Source organism: Myotis brandtii, unplaced genomic scaffold (assembly GCF_000412655.1).
Source record: "Myotis brandtii unplaced genomic scaffold, ASM41265v1 scaffold1137, whole genome shotgun sequence".
In the NCBI taxonomy this organism is placed as follows: Eukaryota; Metazoa; Chordata; class Mammalia; order Chiroptera; family Vespertilionidae; genus Myotis; species Myotis brandtii.
This window is the reverse complement of record NW_005353916.1, coordinates 2,175,509-2,186,652: the sequence shown is the minus strand read 5'-3', so window position 1 is coordinate 2,186,652 and position 11,144 is coordinate 2,175,509.

Below are 11,144 nucleotides of genomic sequence, written 5' to 3'. Positions count from 1 at the left end.
GATATAACAAATTCTTGGGCATTTAACCCAGAGAAATAGAAACTTACATTCACACAAAAACCTGTAACCAAATACTCAGAGCCACTTTATTCATTATAGCCTCAAGCCATAACACCCAAATGTCCTTCAATTTGTACATTTCAAACTGACTGGGCTACATCCATACAATGGAATCCTATTAGGCAATAAAAAGAAATAAAACATTTTTTAAAATATATTTTTATTGATTTCAGATAGAAACATCAATGATAAGAGAGAATCATTGATTGGCTGCCTCCTGCATGCTCCCCATTGGGGGTCAAGCCCTCGATCTGGGCATGTGCCCTGACTGGGAATTGAACCATGACCTCTTGGCTCATAGGTCGACGCTCAACTACTTAGCCATGCCGGCTGGGCAAGAAATAAAATTTTGATGCAAGCAACAACTTGGATAGATATCAAGGGAGTAATGCTGAGTAAAAAAAAAAAAATCAAAAGGTTGCATACTGTATGACTCAACTTATATAGCATTTTTGAAATGACAAAATTACAGATATGGAGAACAGATTAGTAGTTGTTAGGCATGGAAGGGGTGGGGAGTAAAGAGAGAAGGTTATCTATAAAATAATAACACAATGAATCCTTGTGGTAGAATTGTTCTGTGACTTGATTAACTTACTAATTCTCTCTTTAGCTGTGTTTGGTACGCTGTTAAACACATCTTTTAAAATAATAATGTGATTACCATATTTTCAGTTTGAGAATATCATTTCTTTTAAATTTATTTTCTCATATGCTAAGTCATTTATCCTTTCCAGTTCTCAACCAAATTTTTCAAGCTTGATTTTATCTCTTTGAGCATGTTAAGCATGGTTTTTACCATCTGTCTCTGATAATTCCACTCTCTGAGGTTCTGTGCATGTGTTTTTGTAGTTTGTGGTTTCTGTATGTTTTTAATTCCTGTTGTCTTATCTCCTTATGGGATTGATTATCTTTAATTATGTGATAGACTTTGTATTTAAAAGTTATTTATAGGAATATATTCAAACTAAGGATAATGTTATTTTTCTCAAGATGTTTGCTTCAAAATCTCTTGAATCCAATTTTGGAGTAGGAGATATTGTGAGGGGCCACTGAAGATAGCTTGAAGCTAGACAGCATTTCACATGAGGGTTGGTTTACTTCTTGAATATCTTACTCTGAGGGTAAATATGTATAGCCTTCACTTATAAGAGTATCCTGGACTCCAATTTTTTCTCTAGTATCCTACAAACCTACCAAAAGTAATGCTGTACTCCCTGGCCCTTATTCAGAATTGGCAATGTCCCAGGACAAAATGAGCTCCCAAGGCAAAACTTACATCTATGTATTTTTATTTTTATTTAATTGAACTAGTGGGCCTTATCTTTATTTTTAGCTTTCAAATATTTTAAGATTTTCTTAAATATTATTATGCATTTTTAGTTGTTTTCAATGAGAAAGTTGATCTGAATTATATTATTCTGACATTCTAGATTGTCAGGTTAGACTTACTAAATTGACTCAGGCAAAACTTTTACTTGAAACGTCCTGATGGTGAAATTGTTTCTTTATCTAAATGTGTTACCTAAAATTATATAGAATATTATTTCAAAAATTAGGATCTTCTTCATATTTTTCCAGTTTACAGCCATCTCAGCCCCGGAAAATCCAGCCTCATTGTGCTCAGTCAGAAAGTCCATTCTTAGCTTTTAGTTCCGCCTCCTGCACCTGGAGTCCAGACATCCCTTCCAGGCAGAAGCCAGGGCGATTGTAGTTTCATTTCATTTTCATTTTGTGCTACTTTTCCTCCAATGTCTGAAAGCAACTCTTTCATATATTTTGTTCAGTGTTCTAGCTACTTTTAACTTGGTGTTAAAATATTTACTCCATCATGGTTTTTTTTTTCCTTTAAAAAAATTGAGTTTGTTATTTTATTATGGACTTTTAGAAGACAATTCATTTTGAATATAATTTTTCACTAATATTTGCACACAAAATAATTTTAGCCATTGTCTGGCTCTTTGTTAATTTTCTTAATGTTGTTTTTTGATGAATATATTTTTATGACATTGTTAAAATTAAATTATAATCTATCGATTTATAGCTAAAATTTTAGTTTTGTAATAGGTCACATGATTGTTTTCTCCCTGGTTACTAAAGCCAAAGAAGTTTATTTATCTTTTGTATAACAGAGTAATGAATACTGAATAAACAAACAAACAAACAAACAAATCCTATGTGATCATAACAGTTATACCAGCCATTGGCACCCATGGTTAAATACATACATAATATTCGATTACTGGAAGAAACAGTGTTCTAGCTTAGCCTTCACCTCAATAACAAAAAATTGAACTTGAAGTACTAGTTCATGTTACTAGCTTTATGACTGGGTAAGATTACTTCCTGGTTTTCATTTTCCTCCCTTGTAAATGGTAATAATATTCCTTACCTTTCAGATTTGTTCAAACTATAAATCGCAGATGTTAAATGGATATCAACATCAGATCATAAACTTAGTTTCCTCGGTAGCAAAGATAATGCTAACTTTTCTTTTTATTTTACTAACTCAATTTTTTGCTGAACTGACAGAGACCAATAAATAGAACACACAGATACAAAAAAGAAAAAAAGCAGATAAAAAAAAAGGCTTAAATTAAATATTAAACCTCATACTTAATAATCTCAACAGTTACTAAGTTATTGAGACAATTCTAAATTTTGCATATGCAAAGGCATCAAAAAGTATTTGGAGCTTACCCCTCCAACTTACCTTTCACTGTACTGTCACTGATAGAAACAATGTATATTTATATCCTAATGTGATTGATGTCAATGCTTGAAATGCAAAATTCTCTGAATTTTGTTGTAGCTCCTTCTACTTGGATGGGCCTGTCTGAGACCTTGCTATGTAATTGTCACCGCCAGAAAGCTGGGCTCACTTTCCATTTGTACTGGAATGCACAAAAGCTTTTCTCTGTATGTTTCCGTTTCTCCTCGTTTTCTTAGTGTTCCAAGCCTGGGGAGTAAAAGATACTGTCTATTCTTTGGGCACTTCCTGATTATTTTGTTTATTGAATCTTTTTTGTAAAGGGAGAAATTTTATTAGTGGAATTGTTGAGTCTATGTGTGTGGAAAAACATTAAAACATATTCTGCCAAAAAGTGGCACCTATTTTCACTTTCACTTGCAGTGTATAAGCCTGCAATGCATGTGCTATTAAAGTATACTTTTATAATACTTTTATAATAATTTAAGTAATAATGAAAGCTCATTCGTGAATTTTGAAAGAGACAAAAGCATATGAAATAAAATATGAAATACCTATGAATGCACCATTTTGAATACTAATGCTGCTAATATTTTGGTGTATTTCCTTTCACTCTTACATTACATAGGGGTATATGTATGTATATAAACTATATCTAAATATAAATTATTTAGGTTATATTTTCTAAATTCTTTTTAAAATTAATATTGTACTATATATATACATATTTCTATTATGCTTTTAAAAATAAAGGGTCTTTATATAATCATGAATTTAGCAACATTTTTAAACAGTCTCTTAATAAATTAAACTTATTTTTGTTAAATTTTGAGGTGACAATGGTTCATAAAATTATATCGGTTTCAAGTGTTCAATTCTATGATACATTATCTGTATATTGCATTGTGTGTCCAACACCCAAAGTCAAATCTCCCTTCGCCACCATATACTCAACCCCCTCTACTCTCTATTCTACTACACCCCTAACCCCCCTTTTCTCTGATAACCACCATACTGTGGTCTGTGTCTGTGAGTTTTTATTTGTTCATTTGATTTTTTTAAGTAAACATTATAAATATCACTGATGTAACCCATCATGAGTATATTGATTTTCAATTTAAAATGTCAGTAAGTCAAACATAAGCAAGAGAAAAAAAAACATTCTACTTCTGAATGCCTCAAAGAGTAATCTACAGATTCATTAAGAACTTTCAAAATTCACAAATAAAGGTGGTTTATGCATTTAATAAAAGATGTAAAATGCTATAATAAAAATCAAAATGTCTAAACTGTGACAGCAAAGAGAAGCCAATAGGGGAGGCAAACTTCTCCAGATAAAATAGTTTCCACCTTTGAAATTTTGAAGCCAACTCAAGGCAAATATTTTTATGATTAATAAAATTTTATTTTAAATTTAAAATAATGTTCTTGGTAAAAGTATAAAGCTACACTTCAGGAGCTCTGGGTTCTTTGCTTAGATCTGCTATTCATTTTTTTTTCCAGAATTGGAGAGATATTTTGGTTTGAAAAGCTTTCAGAGTTGTATCTCGTTTTCTACTACTTTCAAAATTCTAAAATAAACATTATTAAAAAAGAATATTTAGACTACCTTGTCTACAGTTTGAAAAGGAATTTGTGTTTCATGCAAAGCCAAGTGGAGAAAAATAGTCATGTTTTACTTAAGAAAAATCACTTTACCTGACTTTAATCCAGAAATATTCACTGTATTCCTTCTGTCTTCATTTTGAAAATCTTAATTTATCCCCCGTTGCAGATGCTATGAGTGCCCTGGTCCTATTCTCTCAGCACTCAACACTCCAAACCAATGGCTGTTTACTGGGAACACCTGTGTCTCTGGCTGCCAGTGTTGCTGCATGTACCATGATCAAGTTAAGGCACTCAGAGTAACCTTTAACCCATCATGAACTGAGAATTGATGAACAAATACTCTAGTTTACTATCCCGATGGGTAAGAAAACTCAGAGGCATGGTTTTACACTGTCCCAGAGGTTTGCAAAGGAGACTTGCTTGATAGTACAAGCTGCCTTCACTTCACTGTCTCAATCCTCCAACTCCCTTCCTAGTGTTTCTGAGATCACTTCCCCAAAAGTAACTTCCACATGAATCCTCGTTCCAAAGTTGATTTCCAATGATACCCAACCTAATATATTTCTAACATATTTTTTAAGAACATTTAAATACCCTGTTTACCATGTAGACTTTGATCATCCACATTTGACCCAATGAAATGATAAACATGAAATTTTTAACCTTAGGATTTCATCAGATGGGAGTATTCCACATCTAAAAATTTTAGCAGGTTCATAGTTTTAACATGATTCCAGTAAATAAGTTTTAAAATGTTAGAAAGTCATCTATATGTTTTAATTTTGAATCGAAGTTCTAGTTTTGGATTAAGTTTCAAAACAGCAGCAGTGTGGATGATGACACTTTCTTTAAAATTTGCCACCAGGAGGAAATGTGAATACTACAAGGTAGAAAGAGGCTAGAGCATAGCAGATACTGTAGTAAGTTTTAGCAGGAACTTAAGCTAGGCTCTTAGCTTTCCTTTGTCATTCAAGGTATGCTCTAATTGTAAGGTATTTGCACTGGCTGATCTGTCTATCTAGAACACTTTTCACCAAATATCCACATGGTTAACTTCCTTACCTCCTTGCCCTTTGTTCTCAGGTCACCTGTCCAATATTGGCTGCCTGGTTTATTATTTAGTACTACTGCTGACATTACTTTGCTCTCTCCACTTTCAGTTCTGCTTTATTTTCTTTATAATATCACTATCTATTTCACTAATTTATTCATGTTGCTTATCATACAATTCCTGTCACTCTCACTGGAAAATATATGGGTTCTCAATAAATATTTGTTAACAAATGGTATACTGCTGACTTCTCCAATAATGAACATAATTAGAGTAATAATTATAATACCCATGTTTTGTCTTGTTAATATACATAACAATATGACAATGGGTAAGATCTGTATTATACAGTTACTAAAGCATTTTCCTACTTGCTATTTTATCTTTATTAACTTCAAGATTTTTATTTATGTAGCTACCTAATGGACCAGAACTTGTCCTTTCATAATCCTTGAGTTCTAAAATTATGTTCTCTCAGAAACATTTTATTTTTCATGGAAGTATTTCCTGTGTACCACAAATATTTCCCTGACTCTTTCTACTTCTTGGTTCATGTTAAAATTTCACTTCCCATTGACTGTGTGACTTGCTTTGGTCAGTGAAATGTGGAGGAAAGATTGCATGTCGCTTATGAGTGGAAACTATAAACTGGTGCTTCATTTGCAATACCATCTCATTTTATTTACCACAGCAACAAGAAATATCCCACACAGCAGTTGCTCCGTCAGCTTGTTTCCTAAAGAGAAAACCATGTGAAACAGAACCTAGCCAACTTACAATCAATATATAGTACAAATAGGAGAAAATATAAATGTTCTAACCACTAAGGTTTTGCAATTAATTGCTATTTCAACGTAAGCTATCATTGTAATTGATACACATGGTCATCTCATCAATTAGTTCATTCTCACTTAATTTTCTCTAGCTTTTTTGCTATATATCTTTCTCTGCTGATTATGGAATCTCCAATTAATGCTTTAAACTCTATTTTACATGATAATTCATTTATTTGTCCACTCACGATTTTATTCATTTACCCAACTTAATGCTTTAAACTCTATTTTACATGATAATTCATTTGTCCACTCAAGATTTTATTCATTTACCCAATAGTTATGGTGTGGATAGAATGGGCAAAACATCCCCGGTTACAGTCAAGAAGGAATACAAATAAAAAAAAACTAAAAGTTAACTTTTTAAAATGTAATGAGGAATAAGTATGAAACATTTAAGAAGTATAGAAGAGTGATTTGCCTTTGTCAAGGAGCTCAGAAAATACTTTCTGGAGGAATTAAAGATGGATTTGAGAAACCAATGAATGATAATAATTAACCAAAGAAGAGGAAAGAAAGCACATTAGGAGAGAGTTAATGTGTGAGAGACCCAAAGGCCACTACAACAGCAGGACAAGAAAAATAGATGAGCGTGTTACTGAAAGGGCGAGGGTTACACCCTCCATCTTGCCCCAGGGTAAGTGCTCCATCTTACTTTGGCCATGTGCTTGGCAAGGAGCTTCCCGGAAGTCTAAAAAAAAACTAAAAGTTAACTTTTTAAAATGTAATAAGGAATAAGGATGAAACATATAAGAAGTATAGAAGAGTGATTTGCCTTTGTCAAGGAGCTCAGAAAATACTTTCTGGAGGAATTAAAGATGGATTTGAGAAACCAATGAATGATAATAATTAACCAAAGAAGAGGAAAGAAAGCACATTAGGAGAGAGTTAATGTGTGAGAGACCCAAAGGCCACTACAACAACAGGACAAGAAAAATAGATGAGCGTGTTACAAAGAGGTTGAGCTCACGGAACTCCAGCTCATAGATCCTTATAGTCCCTGATAAGGAGTTTTGGTTTAATTCAGAAGAATGAAAAGCTCCTGAAGAATTTAAGCTTGGAAGAAAGACAAATAGATCTGCAATTTGAAAGTGTCTCTCTGAATGCATCAAGGAAAAGATATTATAATTCAGTAAGAGTGAGTGCAGGTAGTCTTGTAGGAGGCTACTAGATTATTCTAGGTAAGATATAAAGGTGGTTTACACCAGGCTTGTAATGTAGACCTAAAGAGAAGAAAATGGATTTGATGTGTGATAGGGAGATAGAATTCACTACATCTAGTGATATATTGTTCATGGGAGTGAAGGAGATGGAAGAGTTTTTGGTTAATTTCTAGATTTCTAAATCTCATAAGTGAATAACTTATGTAACACTTCATTGAGAGAGAAAAAATTAGAATAGGATTACCTTAGGGAAATGCATACACTTCTGATTTTTATAATTGTTTGTAAATATATATAAGATATTATCCAATTAAAATATTTATGATCAGAGCTATATCTGACTTATTTCTTTAACCTTGGTGATGTGCCGTAATGTGAAAGGAAGAAACAATAGCAAAAAAGAATAAACATTGCAAAACTTCTAAAGAAAATGAGTAGCAGATACTTTTAAAATTACATAAGGGAAGAGAGCTGGGCAGTGACATTTTACCTGGATGAGATGGCTAGTGGTTAGCATTGAGTAAAGAAAAGAGAATGTCATAATAGGGTGAAAATCTACACTTCCCTTTATCAGTCTGCATGTTCTTTTCTGTTAAACTGAACACTTTGTCATTGAAATTAAGAGTGTTCACAATTATAACAATTTCTTGACATATTCATTCTAACAATAATGGGAAGAAAACAATTACTTTTTAGCAACCTGAACCACATTGTGCCCTAACTCTGGGTCTGAACACGGACATTCAAGCTATATTGTTGTTTTTTGTTTTTGTTGGTTGTTGTTTTTTTTATTGGGTTTTGAAAAACATCATTATTTATCATGTAATATCTGCTTAAAACACTTATTTTAGTCGATATTTTTCTCCTACTTGATAAAAATCTCATGCCATTTTATTGAAACATATGGCACTAGAGTATTTGAGTCTAAACATGGGTATCTGACAGATCTTGTTCCTTGCTGAGAAACAATTATTTCAATATAGCTTGACAATATGGCTTTTTCACAGACATTCTATGTTTCATTTTTCCCTGAAGTAAGCATGCTGTTTAGAAAATTTATCCACACAGGATCTTTTATTCAACCTACAGCCATAACAATAAACTTTCTTTCTCCTAAGTCCCTCTCAGATTTCCCTCTAGTGACAGTAACGACACATTGCATCTCTGATTCAATATGGTTGCATTAAGTTTTGAATACTTAAGTTCGTTCCCTTTCTGGAATCACCGCCTCCTAGGAATTAATGTAGAGCTTCTATTTAATCTCGGTACACAGACATCTTTCCATAATAATAACATCTGAAGTTAACCTTATCCATTTTTATGTGCCAATGTTTCTGATTGGAGAGTGATTTGGGTATGGATTTTTTTTTTTTTTGAGTAATTTTATCAGCATTTCAGAGATCTAGCAGATACAACAACAAAACAGATAAACGACACATGCCTTTGCAAAAGCAAAGGATTGATCAAAGTGACCTTTCATTATTGCAAAATGTTTTTATTAGTTTACTTACAACCTTGGCATTTGGTCTCAAGATTTTTTTTACAGTGAGGGAGACAGACAACTGAAGCATGTGTGTGACACAGGGCAAGCACTACTTGGCTCCCTGAGGAGCCCATGTCCACATTCTATACTCCAGTAACCTTCTTCTACAAATGTCAGCTTGACTGAGACAATTTGACCATGTGCTTTATTTTTCATTTGCCCTTGACTGTTTGAATTATTTCAAGAATGTGATCTTATCCTGTCATAAATATAAGCAGTAGCAGTGGTATGTTTGTGATTATTATCAGGATATGGATTTTTTGTTGTTAGCACCATGTTTTTTTTAAATGGCCTTAGTAATATTTTCATTGTTCTTTCTATTCAATCAAGAAAATTATAGTTAAATATTTAATTCATATTTATATTTCCAATTGATCTGAGGATTTATTAAAATTTGTCCCTGATTCACATACCATATGTGAAATATAAAAATTAAAGTTCTCTTTAATCTTACAAATACTTCTTCAGAAATTTTGAGTCTCTGATATGTTATCCTGATACATTCTGTGTTTTGAATACACTGTGCTTTGTGCTGTAATTAGGTAATCTTTATCTCATTATATAATGCTTTATCCACTTTGAATAAGTACAGAACTATTTCTATATTTATGCCCAAACCTCAGTTTAACACATCTCGATATTCATTTCTGTGACACATACTCCTTATAATAGGTCTTGTAGAAAACTTCCATTTGTTCTAATGTATTAAAAACCTATGCTGTCCTATCACATTTGTCTGGCTTCCTCATTAGAGTGTTTATCCACCATTACCAAGGTCGTCAGTAGAACAGTAAAACAGAACTGACCTGCATAGGAGGTGTCTGCAGGTTCCTATGATCATGAAAATGTACCAGAAATAAATTAAATTAGAAAAGTATGTATGTTTAATGTAGATGGAATACAGACTCTGGTAATAAAGAAATGAAAGTTCAAACAAAAGAGTTTTTTTCTTTTTCTTAAGTGAAGAAGCCATTTGGAAGAACAAGACAGAAAACTGTGGGACATTGGCTGAGATAAGAGAACACAGGGCCCTTAAGACAAGAATATAGGGCGGCTTTTCTTTTTCTTCCTAGAGGATACCTGACCTCAGTTCTCATGACACAGGCATTAATGCAATACTTATATTCACATTGCCTGCTATATCATGGAAGAAATTCTCTATAGTTGAGTTAGTTTGAATGAATGTCTCTTCTTTATAACTGCAGGAGCTCTAACTCAAAGTATATTGATATTTCCCATTTCACTAGGTCTATCTTTAAGTAGGAAAAATATACAAATTGCTTTTTAGCACAGTAAGGAAATTCCCCATATCATTACATATTATTTTCTTTGATATTTGCTTCTCAAAGTGTATAAAATCAATAAAATATCAGCACTAGAAAGTATTTGCACTTAAAAGTACTTAAGAAGACAACTGTATAAATCAGATTGTCTATACTGCATTTTTCATTTGCTTTTCCATTTGACAAGTCCCAACTTCTAAATTTTTTTATCAAATAGACTTTATTAAATAGTATAGCTTTTGCAGCATTTTGCTGCCATATATAATCAATGATTCAATTATTTTATTAAGGCAGTCTGTCTACTATTATGAAATTAAATAAAATACCAAAGAATCATTTTTCAGGGCAACATCAATTATCTATATATATAAAAAGCTAATATGCTATGTGTCCCTCCACCCGTCTGACTAGTTGCTATGATGTGCATTGACCACCACGGGTCAGATGCTCAATGCAGGAGCTGCTGTGATGTGCACTGGCCGTTTACAGAGAAACAGCACCACGGACCTGGTGCCTACAAAGCAACACTTGGCTTCCCCCAAGTGGGACACAGGCCCCGCCACCACCTCGGAGCAACACCCCACCAAATCCTAGCTGATGCTGCCCTGGTACAAAATGTGGCCCACAGCCCAGCCCAGCCTAGAAATGGTCGCTGTAGGCACCGGGTAATGACATCACCTAGCAACACCCGCTTCCTCTCCCTAGTGACTAGCCTCCTTGGAGTTTCTTCAGTCCAGGAACATGACTTGCGTTATAGCCAGGTGCAAATATTTTACACTTTAACCAAATGTTTATGAAGCATTTTCCCGTGCCTCGTCTCATTTGATCCTCACAGAAGTCCTGGAGTAGGTAGATAGGAGACTCAGTAGAATCCTATTTTCTTTTCATTAGCC